Below are 15914 nucleotides of genomic sequence, written 5' to 3'. Positions count from 1 at the left end.
TTTCTTCCATCGACTCTCACTATAAAGAATGTAAAAAAAAAGTTAAAAAGTTAAAAAGTATAAAAAGTATAAAACTTTGTAAAAATTCTAATTGGAGCAATAATAACTGCAAAGAGCTGAACAGTTTGAAGTTTGAACTAAATTTCTAGCATAAAGTATGTGGAAGTAGTAGGAAACCGAAAAAAAGGCGGAAATTGGAATAATAATAAATATAAACTGAGAGTAACTAGTGTGTGCTCGCTGTGGCGAGCCCACAACTAGAAAGCAGTTCCTGTAGAAACTGCGTGGCCTCGCGTAAAATGCTTTGTATAAAGTTATTGCCGTGTCAAGTTTGAAACTCGGGGACCGGAGTAATGGTGTTACCATTGGTGTTCTAAATCTATAATCAAAATTTCGGGACTGTAGCATATTGTAAAGAAAAGTAGAAAATGCATTAAAGCTGAAGTAAAAGTTAAAAAAAGTATGAAAATGTGTAAAAACTATAGTTTAAGCAGAATAAAGTATGTGGAAGTTGTAGAAGTGTTTTTAAAGTTTTTCTTTAAATGTAAAAAAAAAAAAAAAAATCTAAAAAATTGAAGTTTTTTCTTTTTAAGTAAAAAAGAAAAAAAAATATTTTTAAGTTTTAATTTTTTTCATTTTTTTCATTTTTTTCATTTTTTTTCATTTTTTTCATTTTTTTTCATTTTTTTCATTTTTTTTCATTTTTTTTAATTTAAAAAAAAAAGATTAATTTTTTTTAATTTTTTTTAATTTTTTTAATTTTTTTTTAATTTTTTTTAATTTTTTTTAATTTTTTTTAATTTTTTTTAATTTTTTGAAATTTCTTAATTTGTTTTTTAATTTTTTGAATTTTTTTTTTATAAACGTGTGTGTGTGTGTGTGTGTGTGTGTGTGTGTGTGTGTGTGTGTGTGTGTGTGTGTGCGTGCGTGCGTGCGTGCGTGCGTGCGTGCGTGCGTGCGTGCACTTGCGAGAGCTGTGTAAAGGCCAGCCAATAGGAAGACAGGGTGTGTGCGTGCGTGCATGCGTGCGTGCGTGCTCTTGCGAGAGCTGTGTAAAGGCCATCCAATTGCACAAATAGCAGACCTACAAGCCCACAAGGTATCGCAGAGCAACTCATTGAGATCTTGTAACTTTAATTTCAGCCCTGTAATTAAGCTCTTATATGTCTCAGCTGTGGAAGTGTAAAAGACAAACAAGTGGCGCGCAACTTGAAGGTCTTGATCTTGAATGGTCTTGAATGGTCTTGAATGGGGGGAAACTATGCCCGAACAAATTGCTCTATCGCAAAAAGTAAAAGTCGAATGCAAATAATTTCTTCGATGTGAGTGGCCTGAGATATTGAGGTACACCATGTGCGATTGTGGTGTTGGTACGATCGAAAATGTGGTTATAAGAGCGAGTTAAGAATTGTCATCGCGATAATTTCCTCGTAAGGATTTTACTATGGAGGTCAATGAGCAGATTGACTGTATTTGTGTCACTTAAAAGGCCGTAGTTCACATTCTGTATGTCTCTGTGTTTTGGTGGTCACATTGTGTGAAAGAGGACATGTGTGGCTACAAAATGACCAAAGGACATGCGTGTAAAGTGAATATCTTGGCCGGGACGGCAATTTGTTTGGTAAATTTTCAAGGAAAGATTTTCTGTTCACGCACTCTAGTGAAAGAAGCCCTGCACTCTAACTTGGCACTAATTAGGCGAAACGGCCTGCGATTGAACTGCAATTTCGGAAAAACCGTTTAACGTATTCGAATACGGTTTGAACCACGAAAAAGTCCAGAGTCGTGTGAGCTTTCTAAAGTTTAAATCACGTTTCTACGACAAAGTATGCCAGAGTAATGAGGCTGCAAAAGTGAGGTTGATTTAGAGATAAATCCCATACATTGTCGATGGGAGGAAAAAACTATAAATAAAGTTAAATATTTTAAAAAGTATAAACTTTTTCAAAACAACTTTTTCACCAATGAAAGTTCAAAGATAGATGAACATTATAAAGTTTGAATGAAGTTTCAAAGTGAAAGTATGACGGAGTAATAAGAGCTCAAAAAAGTTAACTGTGAAAAATGGGACCTTTCTTCCATCGACTCTCACTATAAAGAATGTAAAAAAAAGTTAAAAAGTTAAAAAGTATAAAAAGTATAAAACTTTGTAAAAATAAAAATACAAGCACACATCACTGCAAAGAGCTGAACAGTTTGAAGTTTGAACTAAATTTCTAGCATAAAGTATGTGGAAGTAGTTACACGCCAAAAAAAGTGGTGGAATAAAGAATAAATAAAGTATAAATATAGGCTGGCAATAACTATTGTGTGCTCGCTGTGGCGAGCCCACAATAAATATAGGCTGGCAATAGCTATTGTGTGCTCGCTGTGGCGAGCCCACAATAAATATAGGCTGCCAATAACTATTGTGTGCTCGCTGTGGCGAGCCCACAATAAATATAAACTGAGAGTAACTAGTGTGTGCTCGCTGTGGCGAGCCCACAATAACTCATAAACTTCAAAACATTTCAAAATAAAAACGTTACAGCATGTGTCTCCACTGTAAGCTGAATAATAAAAAGTGTGAATGGAGTTTCTAGGTGAAAGTGACTTTTGACGTGCCTATAGAGCTGCCATTGAGGCCCATGTTAAATGTCTCAAATTTGAAAGCACTATATTTCTAAAACTATGACACATTTCAAAGATTCCTTTTCAGGCAAACATGTCCACCGTAAGATGAACCTAAGTAGGCTAGAATGGGGTTGCTAGGTGTAAGTATGTAGGACTAGTAGCATGCCAAAGTTTGTGCTATTGTCATAGAGAATGCATTGGGCGTTTAAGTTAAACTAGAAAGCAGTTCCTGTAGAAACTGCGTGGGCTCGCGTAAAATGCAATGTATAAAGTTATTGCTGTGTCAAGTTTGAAACTTGGGGACCGGAGTAATAGTGTTCCCATTGGTGGTCTAAATCCATAATAAAAATTTCGGGACTGTAGCATATTGTAAACAAAAGTAGAAAATGTATTAAAGCTGAAGTAAAAGTTAAAAAAAAGTATGAACATTTGTAAAAACTATAGTTTAAGCATAAATAACTGCATAAAGCGGAATAAAGTATGTGGAAGTTGTAGAAGTGTTTTTAAAAGTTTTTCTTTAAGTGTAAAAATAAAAATAAATAAAAAAGTTTTTATTAAAAAGAAATGGAAGTTTTTTTTTTTTTTTTTGTTTTTTTTATTATTATTATAATTTTTTATGATATATATTTTTTAGACATTTTAGACATTTTAGATGTCTATTATTAGACGTTTTTTATCCCATTTTTGACCATGGGCTATAGCCCATACCGTACGGCATACTATAGCACGCCGTTTTTCATCATTTTTGAGGATTTGAAAATAAATCAAAAAATCAAAAAACGATGGGCTATAACCCATCGTTTTTTTCTTCTTCATTTTTTTCAAATCCTCAAAAATGATGAAAAACGGCGTGCTATAGTATGCCGTACGGTATGGGCTATTAGACGAGCGTCTATAAATGGGATAAAAACGTCAAAAAATAGACGTCTAAAACACGTCTAAAAATAGACGTGTTTTAGACGTCTATTTTTAGACGTTTTTTATCCCATTTTTGACCATGGGCTATAGCCCATACCGTACGGCATACTATAGCACGCCGTTTTTCATCATTTTTGAGGATTTGAAAAAAATCAAAAAATCAAAAAACGATGGGCTATAACCCATCGTTTTTTTTTCTTCATTTTTTTCAAATCCTCAAAAATGATGAAAAACGGCGTGCTATAGTATGCCGTACGGTATGGGCTATTAGACGAGCGTCTATAAATGGGATAAAAACGTCTAAAAATAGACGTCTAAAACACGTCTAAAAATAGACGTGTTTTAGACGTCTATTTTTAGACGTTTTTTATCCCATTTTTGACCATGGGCTATAGCCCATACCGTACGGCATACTATAGCACGCCGTTTTTCATCATTTTTGAGGATTTGAAAAAAATCAAAAAATCAAAAAACGATGGGCTATAACCCATCGTTTTTTTTTCTTCATTTTTTTCAAATCCTCAAAAATGATGAAAAACGGCGTGCTATAGTATGCCGTACGGTATGGGCTATTAGACGAGCGTCTAAAAATGGGATAAAAACGTCTAAAAATAGACGTGTTTTAGACGTCTATTTTTAGACGTTTTTTTATCCCATTTTTGACCATGGGCTATAGCCCATACCGTACGGCATACTAAAAATAGACGTCTAAAACACGTCTAAAAATAGACGTGTTTTAGACGTCTATTTTTAGACGTTTTTTATCCCATTTTTGACCATGGGCTATAGCCCATATACCGTACGGCATACTATAGCACGCCGTTTTTCATCATTTTTGAGGATTTGAAAAAAAATCAAAAAATCTAAAAACGATGGGCTATAACCCATCGTTTTTTTTTTCTTCATTTTTTTCAAATCCTCAAAAATGATGAAAAACGGCGTGCTATAGTATGCCGTACGGTATGGGCTATTAGACGAGCGTCTAAAAATGGGATAAAAACGTCTAAAAATAGACTTCTAAAACACGTCTAAAATAGACGTGTTTTAGACGTCTATTTTTAGACGTTTTTTATCCCATTTTTGACCATGGGCTATAGCCCATACCGTACGGCATACTATAGCACGCCGTTTTTCATCATTTTTGAGGATTTGAAAAGAAATTAAAAAAATCAAAAAACGATGGGCTATAACCCATCGTTTATTTTTTCTTCATTTTTTTCAAATCCTCAAAAATGATGAAAAACGGCTATAGCCCATACCGTACGGCATACTATAGCACGCCGTTTTTCATCATTTTTGAGGATTTGAAAAGAAATAAAAAAATCGAAAAACGATGGGCTATAACCCATCGTTTTTTTTTCTTCATTTTTTTTCAAATCCTCAAAAATGATGAAAAACGGCGTGCTATAGTATGCCGTACGGTATGGGCTATTAGACGAGCGTCTAAAAATGGGATAAAAACGTCTAAAAATAGACGTCTAAAACACGTCTAAAAATAGACGTGTTTTAGACGTCTATTTTTAGACGTTTTTTATCCCATTTTTGACCATGGGCTATAGCCCATATACCGTACGGCATACTATAGCACGCCGTTTTTCATCATTTTTGAGGATTTGAAAAAAAATCTAAAAATCTAAAAACGATGGGCTATAGAGCACCGAAGTCTGACGTCACTTTCAGTAGACGGCGTCTGTCCCCAGGTTCATGTATTTGTTTAGTTGCATTGAAATCCCCATTGAGGCGATTTGAGATCGCCTCATATAACAACTGTGTTTGAAAAATAAACATGTCACCCCGGCCGCTTCACTCATATGGATATGAAGAATCAACTGACTGAGAGAAAACGCTAATGTTACTGCTACTGAATTAGTTAGATTTTCGCTAGAAGCAGACTGTATCATATATGAGTGACTGACTGTTGCAAACGATACAGAGACACCTTCCCGACAATAACGCCGAGACAGCTTGTTTATTTTTGGACCACAACGCTTATAGTAGACGATATTAAGATCACCCCATGTTATTCTCCATAGAGAAATCACTTCCGCGAACCAGGGGAATTGTCGGGATGAGCGAGTTACGTCAGGACTTCGGTGCTCTATAACCCATCGTTTTTTTTTTCTTCATTTTTTTCAAATCCTCAAAAATGATGAAAAACGGCGTGCTATAGTATGCCGTACGGTATGGGCTATTAGACGAGCGTCTAAAAATGGGATAAAAACGTATGAACATTTGTAAAAACTATAGTTTAAGCATAAATAACTGCATAAAGCGGAATAAAGTATGTGGAAGTTGTAGAAGTGTTTTTAAAAGTTTTTCTTTAAGTGTAAAAATAAAAATAAATAAAAAAGTTTTTATTAAAAAGAAATGGAAGTTTTTTTTTTTTTAGTTTTTTTTTTTATTATTATTATAATTTTTTATTATATATATTTTTTAGACATTTTAGACATTTTAGATGTCTATTATTAGACGTTTTTTATCCCATTTTTGACCATGGGCTATAGCCCATACCGTACGGCATACTATAGCACGCCGTTTTTCATCATTTTTGAGGATTTGAAAATAAATCAAAAAATCAAAAAACGATGGGCTATAACCCATCGTTTTTTTAAATGCTTTATCATGGGGTCATTATAAATGATTTAATAATCATTTACAGATGTATATAAATGGCTTATTAATGAATAGTTTACTACTTACTAATACCTTATAAATGATTTGTAACCATAGTTATAACGGTTTTAATAATCATTTACGAATGTCAACAAACAGGTTAATAATGATTTGTTAATAGTCTACAAACTGCTTATAAACGTTTATAAATGCTTTATAACGGGTCATTATTGTAAAGTGCTACCGAGTTTTTAGTTTTATTCGAGTTGGACCTGTAAATTACAACAAAACAAAAACCAAGGCACTGGTGTGGTACTTCCTGGTTTTCCAGAACGGGGTTCAAGTCCCTGCGGTGCTCTGCTCAATTTGTTGTATTTCCATGGTTTATTTTCTGCTCATTGTGTTGCCTTTTCATAGATAACCCCCAGGTTCCTTACTGTGTTTGTACTCCCTACAGTTATATTACAGGATTTAAAAATCCTCGTTTTTCATCATTTTTGAGGATTTGAAAAAAATTCAAAATTTCAAAAAACATGGGTTATAGCCCATCGTTTTTTTGAATTTTTGAATTAATTTTTTAGCCTCGTTTTTCATCATTTTTGACCATGGGCTATAGCCCATATCGTATGGCATACTATAGCACGCCGTTTTTCATCATTTTTGAGGAATTGAAAAAAATTGTAAATTTCAAAAAGTTGGGTTATAGCCCATCGTTTTTTGAATTTTTGATTATTTTTTTTATCCTCGTTTTTCATCATTTTTGACCATGGGCTATAGCCCATATCGTATGGCATACTATAGCACGCCGTTTTTCATCGTTTTTGAGGAATTGAAAAAAATTCAAAATTTCAAAAAGTTGGGTTATAGCCCATCGTCGTTTGAATTTTTGAAAAAAACAATTATCCTCGTTTTTCATCATTTTTGACCATGGGCTATAGCCCATATCGTATGGCATACTATAGCACGCCGTTTTTCATCGTTTTTGAGGAATTGAAAAAAAATCTAAATTTCAAAAAGTTGGGTTATAGCCCATAGTTTTTTGAATTTTTGAAAAAAAACATTATCCTCGTTTTTCATCATTTTTGACCATGGGCTATAGCCCATATCGTATGGCATACTATAGCACGCCGTTTTTCATCGTTTTTGAGGAATTGAAAAAAAAATTCAAAATTTCAAAAAGTTGGGTTATAGCCCATCGTTTTTTGAATTTTTGAATTCATTTTTTATCCTCGTTTTTCATCATTTTTGACCATGGGCTATAGCCCATATCGTATGGCATACTATAGCACGCCGTTTTTCATCGTTTTTGAGGATTTGAAAAAAAATCAAAATTTCAAAAAGTTGGGTTATAGCCCAACGTTTTTTGATTTTTTTTTGTTTCTTTTCGTTTTTCATTATTTTTGACCATGGGCTATAGCCCATATCGTATGGCATACTATAGCACACCGTTTTTCATCGTTTTTTGAGGAATTGAAAAAAATTCTAAATTTCAAAAAGTTGGGTTATAGCCCATCGTTTTTTGAATTTTTGAAAAAAGAATTATCCTCGTTTTTCATAATTTTTGACCATGGGCTATAGCCCATATCGTATGGCATACTATAGCACGCCGTTTTTCATCATTTTTGAGGATTTGAAAAAAAATAAAAATTTCAAAAAGTTGGGTTATAGCTCATCGTTTTTTGAATTTTTGAAAAAAAACATTATCCTCGTTTTTCATCATTTTTGACCATGGGCTATAGCCCATATCGTATGGTATACTATAGCACGCCGTTTTTCATCGTTTTTGAGGAATTGAAAAAAAAATCAAAATTTCAAAAAGTTGGGTTATAGCCCATCGTTTTTTGAATTTTTGAAAAAAAAAAAAATCCTCGTTTTTTATCATTTTTGACCATGGGCTATAGCCCATATCGTATGGCATACTATAGCACGCCGTTTTTCATCGTTTTTGAGGAATTGAAAAAAATTGTAAATTTCAAAAAGTTGGGTTATAGCCCATCGTTTTTTGAATTTTTGATTATTTTTTTTATCCTCGTTTTTCATAATTTTTGACCATGGGCTATAGCCCATATCGTATGGCATACTATAGCACGCCGTTTTTCATCGTTTTTGAGGAATTGAAAAAAATTCAAAAATTCAAAAAGTTGGGTTATAGCCCATCGTTTTTTGAATTTTTGAAAAAAAACATTATCCTCGTTTTTCATCATTTTTGACCATGGGCTATAGCCCATATCGTATGGCATACTATAGCACGCCGTTTTTCATCGTTTTTGAGGAATTGAAAAAAAATCTAAATTTCAAAAAGTTGGGTTATAGCCCATAGTTTTTTGAATTTTTGAAAAAAAACATTATCCTCGTTTTTCATCATTTTTGACCATGGGCTATAGCCCATATCGTATGGCATACTATAGCACGCCGTTTTTCATCGTTTTTGAGGAATTGAAAAAAAAATTCAAAATTTCAAAAAGTTGGGTTATAGCCCATCGTTTTTTGAATTTTTGAATTCATTTTTTATCCTCGTTTTTCATCATTTTTGACCATGGGCTATAGCCCATATCGTATGGCATACTATAGCACGCCGTTTTTCATCGTTTTTGAGGATTTGAAAAAAAATCAAAATTTCAAAAAGTTGGGTTATAGCCCAACGTTTTTTGATTTTTTTTTGTTTCTTTTCGTTTTTCATTATTTTTGACCATGGGCTATAGCCCATATCGTATGGCATACTATAGCACGCCGTTTTTCATCGTTTTTGAGGAATTGAAAAAAATTGTAAATTTCAAAAAGTTGGGTTATAGCCCATCGTTTTTTGAATTTTTGATTATTTTTTTTATCCTCGTTTTTCATAATTTTTGACCATGGGCTATAGCCCATATCGTATGGCATACTATAGCACGCCGTTTTTCATCGTTTTTGAGGAATTGAAAAAAATTCAAAAATTCAAAAAGTTGGGTTATAGCCCATCGTTTTTTGAATTTTTGATAAAAAAATTATCCTCGTTTTTCATCATTTTTGACCATGGGCTATAGCCCATATCATATGGCATACTATAGCACGCCGTTTTTCATCATTTTTGAGGATTTGAAAAAAAATCAAAATTTCAAAAAGTTGGGTTATAGCCCATCGTTTTTTGAATTTTTGAAAAAAAACATTATCCTCGTTTTTCATCATTTTTGACCATGGGCTATAGCCCATATCGTATGGCATACTATAGCACGCCGTTTTTCATCGTTTTTGAGGAATTGAAAAAAATTCAAAATTTCAAAAAGTTGGGTTATAGCCCATCGTTTTTTGAATTTTTGAAAAAAAAGAATTATCCTCGTTTTTCATCATTTTTGACCATGGGCTATAGCCCATATCGTATGGCATACTATAGCACGCCGTTTTTCATCGTTTTTGAGGAATTTAAAAAAATTCAAAATTTCAAAAAGTTGGGTTATAGCCCATCGTTTTTTGAATTTTTGAAAAATGTTTTTATCCTCGTTTTTCATCATTTTTGACCATGGGCTATAGCCCATATCGTATGGCATACTATAGCACGCCGTTTCTCATCGTTTTTGAGGAATTGAAAAAAATTTAAAATTTCAAAAAGTTGGGTTATAGCCCATCGTCGTTTGAATTTTTGAAAAAAACAATTATCCTCGTTTTTCATCATTTTTGACCATGGGCTATAGCCCATATCGTATGGCATACTATAGCACGCCGTTTTTCATCGTTTTTGAGGAATTGAAAAAAAATCTAAATTTCAAAAAGTTGGGTTATAGCCCATAGTTTTTTGAATTTAAAAAAAAAAAAGATTATCCTCGTTTTTCATCATTTTTGAATCATGGGCTATAGCCCATATCGTATGGCATACTATAGCACGCCGTTTTTCATCGTTTTTGAGGAATTGAAAAAAATTCAAAAATTCAAAAAGTTGGGTTATAGCCCATCGTTTTTTGAATTTTTGATAAAAAAATTATCCTCGTTTTTCATCATTTTTGACCATGGGCTATAGCCCATATCATATGGCATACTATAGCACGCCGTTTTTCATCATTTTTGAGGATTTGAAAAAAAATCAAAATTTCAAAAAGTTGGGTTATAGCCCATCGTTTTTTGAATTTTTGAAAAAAAGAATTTATCCTCGTTTTTCATCATTTTTGACCATGGGCTATAGCCCATATCGTATGGCATACTATAGCACGCCGTTTTTCATCGTTTTTGAGGAATTGAAAAAAATTCTAAAATTCAAAAAGTTGGGTTATAGCCCATCGTTTTTTGAATTTTTAAAAAAAAATAATTATCCTCGTTTTTCATCATTTTTGACCATGGGCTATAGCCCATATCGTATGGCATACTATAGCACGCCGTTTCTCATCGTTTTTGAGGAATTGAAAAAAATTCAAAATTTCAAAAAGTTGGGTTATAGCCCATGGTTTTTTGAATTTTTGAAAAAAAGAATTATCCTCGTTTTTCATCATTTTTGACCATGGGCTATAGCCCATATCGTATGGCATACTATAGCACGCCGTTTTTCATCGTTTTTGAGGAATTTAAAAAAATTCAAAATTTCAAAAAGTTGGGTTATAGCCCATCGTTTTTTGAATTTTTGAAAAAAAAGATTATCCTCGTTTTTCATCATTTTTGACCATGGGCTATAGCCCATATCGTATGGCATACTATAGCACGCCGTTTCTCATCGTTTTTGAGGAATTGAAAAAAATTCAAAATTTCAAAAAGTTGGGTTATAGCCCATCGTCGTTTGAATTTTTGAAAAAAACAATTATCCTCGTTTTTCATCATTTTTGACCATGGGCTATAGCCCATATCGTATGGCATACTATAGCACGCCGTTTTTCATCGTTTTTGAGGAATTGAAAAAAATTCAAAATTTCAAAAAGTTGGGTTATAGCCCATAGTTTTTTGAATTTTTGAAAAAAAACATTATCCTCGTTTTTCATCATTTTTGACCATGGGCTATAGCCCATATCGTATGGCATACTATAGCACGCCGTTTTTCATCGTTTTTGAGGAATTTAAAAAAATTCAAAATTTCAAAAAGTTGGGTTATAGCCCATCGTCGTTTGAATTTTTGAAAAAAACAATTATCCTCGTTTTTCATCATTTTTGACCATGGGCTATAGCCCATATCGTATGGCATACTATAGCACGCCGTTTTTCATCGTTTTTGAGGAATTGAAAAAAATTCAAAAATTCAAAAAGTTGGGTTATAGCCCATCGTTTTTTGAATTTTTGATAAAAACATTATCCTCGTTTTTCATCATTTTTGACCATGGGCTATAGCCCATATCATATGGCATACTATAGCACGCCGTTTTTCATCATTTTTGAGGATTTGAAAAAAAATCAAAACTTCAAAAAGTTGGGTTATAGCCCATCGTTTTTTGAATTTTTGAAAAAAAACATTATCCTCGTTTTTCATCATTTTTGACCATGGGCTATAGCCCATATCGTATGGCATACTATAGCACGCCGTTTTTCATCATTTTTGAGGATTTGAAAAAATTTCAAAATTTCAAAAAGTTGGGTTATAGCCCATCGTTTTTTGAATTTTTGAAAAAAAGAATTTATCCTCGTTTTTCATCATTTTTGACCATGGGCTATAGCCCATATCGTATGGCATACTATAGCACGCCGTTTCTCATCGTTTTTGAGGAATTGAAAAAAATTCAAAATTTCAAAAAGTTGGGTTATAGCCCATCGTTTTTTGAATTTTTGAAAAAAAAGAATTATCCTCGTTTTTCATCATTTTTGACCATGGGCTATATAGCCCATATCGTATGGCATACTATAGCACGCCGTTTTTCATCGTTTTTGAGGAATTTCAAAAAATTCAAAATTTCAAAAAGTTGGGTTATAGCCCATAGTTTTTTGAATTTTTGAAAAAAAAACATTATCCTCGTTTTTCATCATTTTTGACCATGGGCTATAGCCCATATCGTATGGCATACTGTAGCACGCCGTTTTTCATCGTTTTTGAGGAATTGAAAAAAATTCAAAATTTCAAAAAGTTGGGTTATAGCCCATCGTCGTTTGAATTTTTGAAAAAAACAATTATCCTCGTTTTTCATCATTTTTGACCATGGGCTATAGCCCATATCGTATGGCATACTATAGCACGCCGTTTTTCATCGTTTTTGAGGAATTGAAAAAAATTCAAAAATTCAAAAAGTTGGGTTATAGCCCATCGTTTTTTGAATTTTTGATAAAAAAATTATCCTCGTTTTTCATCATTTTTGACCATGGGCTATAGCCCATATCATATGGCATACTATAGCACGCCGTTTTTCATCATTTTTGAGGATTTGAAAAAAAATCAAAATTTCAAAAAGTTGGGTTATAGCCCATCGTTTTTTGAATTTTTGAAAAAAAACATTATCCTCGTTTTTCATCATTTTTGACCATGGGCTATAGCCCATATCGTATGGCATACTATAGCACGCCGTTTTTCATCATTTTTGAGGATTTGAAAAAATTTCAAAATTTCAAAAAGTTGGGTTATAGCCCATCGTTTTTTGAATTTTTGAAAAAAAGAATTTATCCTCGTTTTTCATCATTTTTGACCATGGGCTATAGCCCATATCGTATGGCATACTATAGCACGCCGTTTCTCATCGTTTTTGAGGAATTGAAAAAAATTCAAAATTTCAAAAAGTTGGGTTATAGCCCATCGTCGTTTGAATTTTTGAAAAAAACAATTATCCTCGTTTTTCATCATTTTTGACCATGGGCTATAGCCCATATCGTATGGCATACTATAGCACGCCGTTTTTCATCGTTTTTGAGGAATTGAAAAAAAATCTAAATTTCAAAAAGTTGGGTTATAGCCCATAGTTTTTTGAATTTTTGAAAAAAAAAGATTATCCTCGTTTTTCATCATTTTTGAATCATGGGCTATAGCCCATATCGTATGGCATACTATAGCACGCCGTTTTTCATCGTTTTTGAGGAATTGAAAAAAAAAATCAAAATTTCAAAAAGTTGGGTTATAGCCCATCGTCGTTTGAATTTTTGAAAAAAACAATTATCCTCGTTTTTCATCATTTTTGACCATGGGCTATAGCCCATATCGTATGGCATACTATAGCACGCCGTTTTTCATCGTTTTTGAGGAATTGAAAAAAAATCTAAATTTCAAAAAGTTGGGTTATAGCCCATAGTTTTTTGAATTTTTGAAAAAAAAAGATTATCCTCGTTTTTCATCATTTTTGAATCATGGGCTATAGCCCATATCGTATGGCATACTATAGCACGCCGTTTTTCATCGTTTTTGAGGAATTGAAAAAAAAAATCAAAATTTCAAAAAGTTGGGTTATAGCCCATCGTTTTTTGAATTTTTGAATTCATTTTTTATCCTCGTTTTTCATCATTTTTGACCATGGGCTATAGCCCATATCGTATGGCATACTATAGCACGCCGTTTTTCATCGTTTTTGAGGAATTAAAAAAAAAATCAAAATTTCAAAAAGTTGGGTTATAGCCCATAGTTTTTTGAATTTTTGAAAAAAAAATTATCCTCGTTTTTCATCGTTTTTGACCATGGGCTATAGCCCATATCGTATGGCATACTATAGCACGCCGTTTTTCATCGTTTTTGACGAATTGAAAAAAAAATCAAAATTTCAAAAAGTTGGGTTATAGCCCATCGTTTTTTGAATTTTTGAATTAATTTTTTAGCCTCGTTTTTCATCATTTTTGACCATGGGCTATAGCCCATATCGTATGGCATACTATAGCACGCCGTTTTTCATCATTTTTGAGGAATTGAAAAAAATTCAAAATTTCAAAAAGTTGGGTTATAGCCCATCGTTTTTTGAATTTTTGAAAAAAAAAATTATCCTCGTTTTTCATCATTTTTGACCATGGGCTATAGCCCATATCGTATGGCATACTATAGCACGCCGTTTTTCATCATTTTTGAATTTTTGAAAAAAAAATCAAAATTTCAAAAAGTTGGGTTATAGCCCATCGTTTTTTGAATTTTTGAAAAAAAACATTATCCTCGTTTTTCATCATTTTTGACCATGGGCTATAGCCCATATCGTATGGCATACTATAGCACACCGTTTTTCATCGTTTTTGAGGAATTGAAAAAAAATCCAAATTTCAAATAGTTGGGTTATAGCCCATCGTTTTTTTTATTTTTGAAAAAAGAAATATCCTCGTTTTTCATCATTTTTGACCATGGGCTATAGCCCATATCGTATGGCATACTATAGCACGCCGTTTTTCATCATTTTTGAATTTTTGAAAAAAAAAATAATCCTCGTTTTTCATCATTTTTGACCATGGGCTATAGCCCATATCGTATGACATACTATAGCACGCCGTTTCTCATCGTTTTTGAGGAATTGAAAAAAATTCAAAATTTCAAAAAGTTGGGTTATAGCCCATCGTTTTTTGAATTTTTGAAAAAAAAAGTTATCCTCGTTTTTCATCATTTTTGACCATGGGCTATAGCCCATATCGTATGGCATACTATAGCACGCCGTTTTTCATCATTTTTGAATTTTTGAAAAAAAAATCAAAATTTCAAAAAGTTGGGTTATAGCCCATCGTTTTTTGAATTTTTGAAAAAAAAAATTATCCTCGTTTTTCATCATTTTTGACCATGGGCTATAGCCCATATCGTATGACATACTATAGCACGCCGTTTCTCATCGTTTTTGAGGAATTGAAAAAGATTCAAAATTTCAAAAAGTTGGGTTATAGCCCATCGTTTTTTGAATTTTTGAAAAAAAACATTATCCTCGTTTTTCATCATTTTTGACCATGGGCTATAGCCCATATCGTATGGCATACTATAGCACACCGTTTTTCATCGTTTTTGAGGAATTGAAAAAAAAATCCAAATTTCAAATAGTTGGGTTATAGCCCATCGTTTTTTTAATTTTTGAAAAAAGAAATATCCTCGTTTTTCATCATTTTTGACCATGGGCTATAGCCCATATCGTATGACATACTATAGCACGCCGTTTCTCATCGTTTTTGAGTAATTGAAAAAAATTCAAAATTTCAAAAAGTTGGGTTATAGCCCATCGTTTTTTGAATTTTTGAAAAAAAACATTATCCTCGTTTTTCATCATTTTTGACCATGGGCTATAGCCCATATCATATGGCATACTATAGCACACCGTTTTTCATCGTTTTTGAGGAATTGAAAAAAAATCCAAATTTCAAATAGTTGGGTTATAGCCCATCGTTTTTTTAATTTTTGAAAAAAGAAATATCCTCGTTTTTCATCATTTTTGACCATGGGCTATAGCCCATATCGTATGGCATACTATAGCACGCCATTTTTCATCGTTTTTGAGGAATTAAAAAAAAAAATCTAAATTTCAAAAAGTTGGGTTATAGCCCATTGTTTTTTGAATTTTTGATTTAATTTTTTAGCCTCGTTTTTCATCATTTTTGACCATGGGCTATAGCCCATATCGTATGGCATACTATAGCACGCCGTTTTTCATCGTTTTTGAGGAATTGAAAAAAATTCAAAATTTCAAAAAGTTGGGTTATAGCCCATCGTTTTTTGAATTAAAAAAAAATATATATATCCTCGTTTTTCATCATTTTTGACCATGGGCTATAGCCCATATCGTATGGCATACTATAGCACGCCGTTTTTCATCGTTTTTGAGGAATTGAAAAAAAATCTAAATTTCAAAAAGTTGGGTTATAGCCCATCGTTACATTTATTTTTCAAAAATGATGAAAAACGAGGTTAAAAAAACAATTCAAATTTTGAATTTTTTTCAAATCCTCAAAAATGATGA

This window comes from Protomyctophum parallelum (assembly GCF_964188405.1).
Source record: "Protomyctophum parallelum genome assembly, chromosome: 2".
Classification (NCBI taxonomy): Eukaryota; Metazoa; Chordata; class Actinopteri; order Myctophiformes; family Myctophidae; genus Protomyctophum; species Protomyctophum parallelum.
This window is presented reverse-complemented; position numbering follows the sequence as displayed.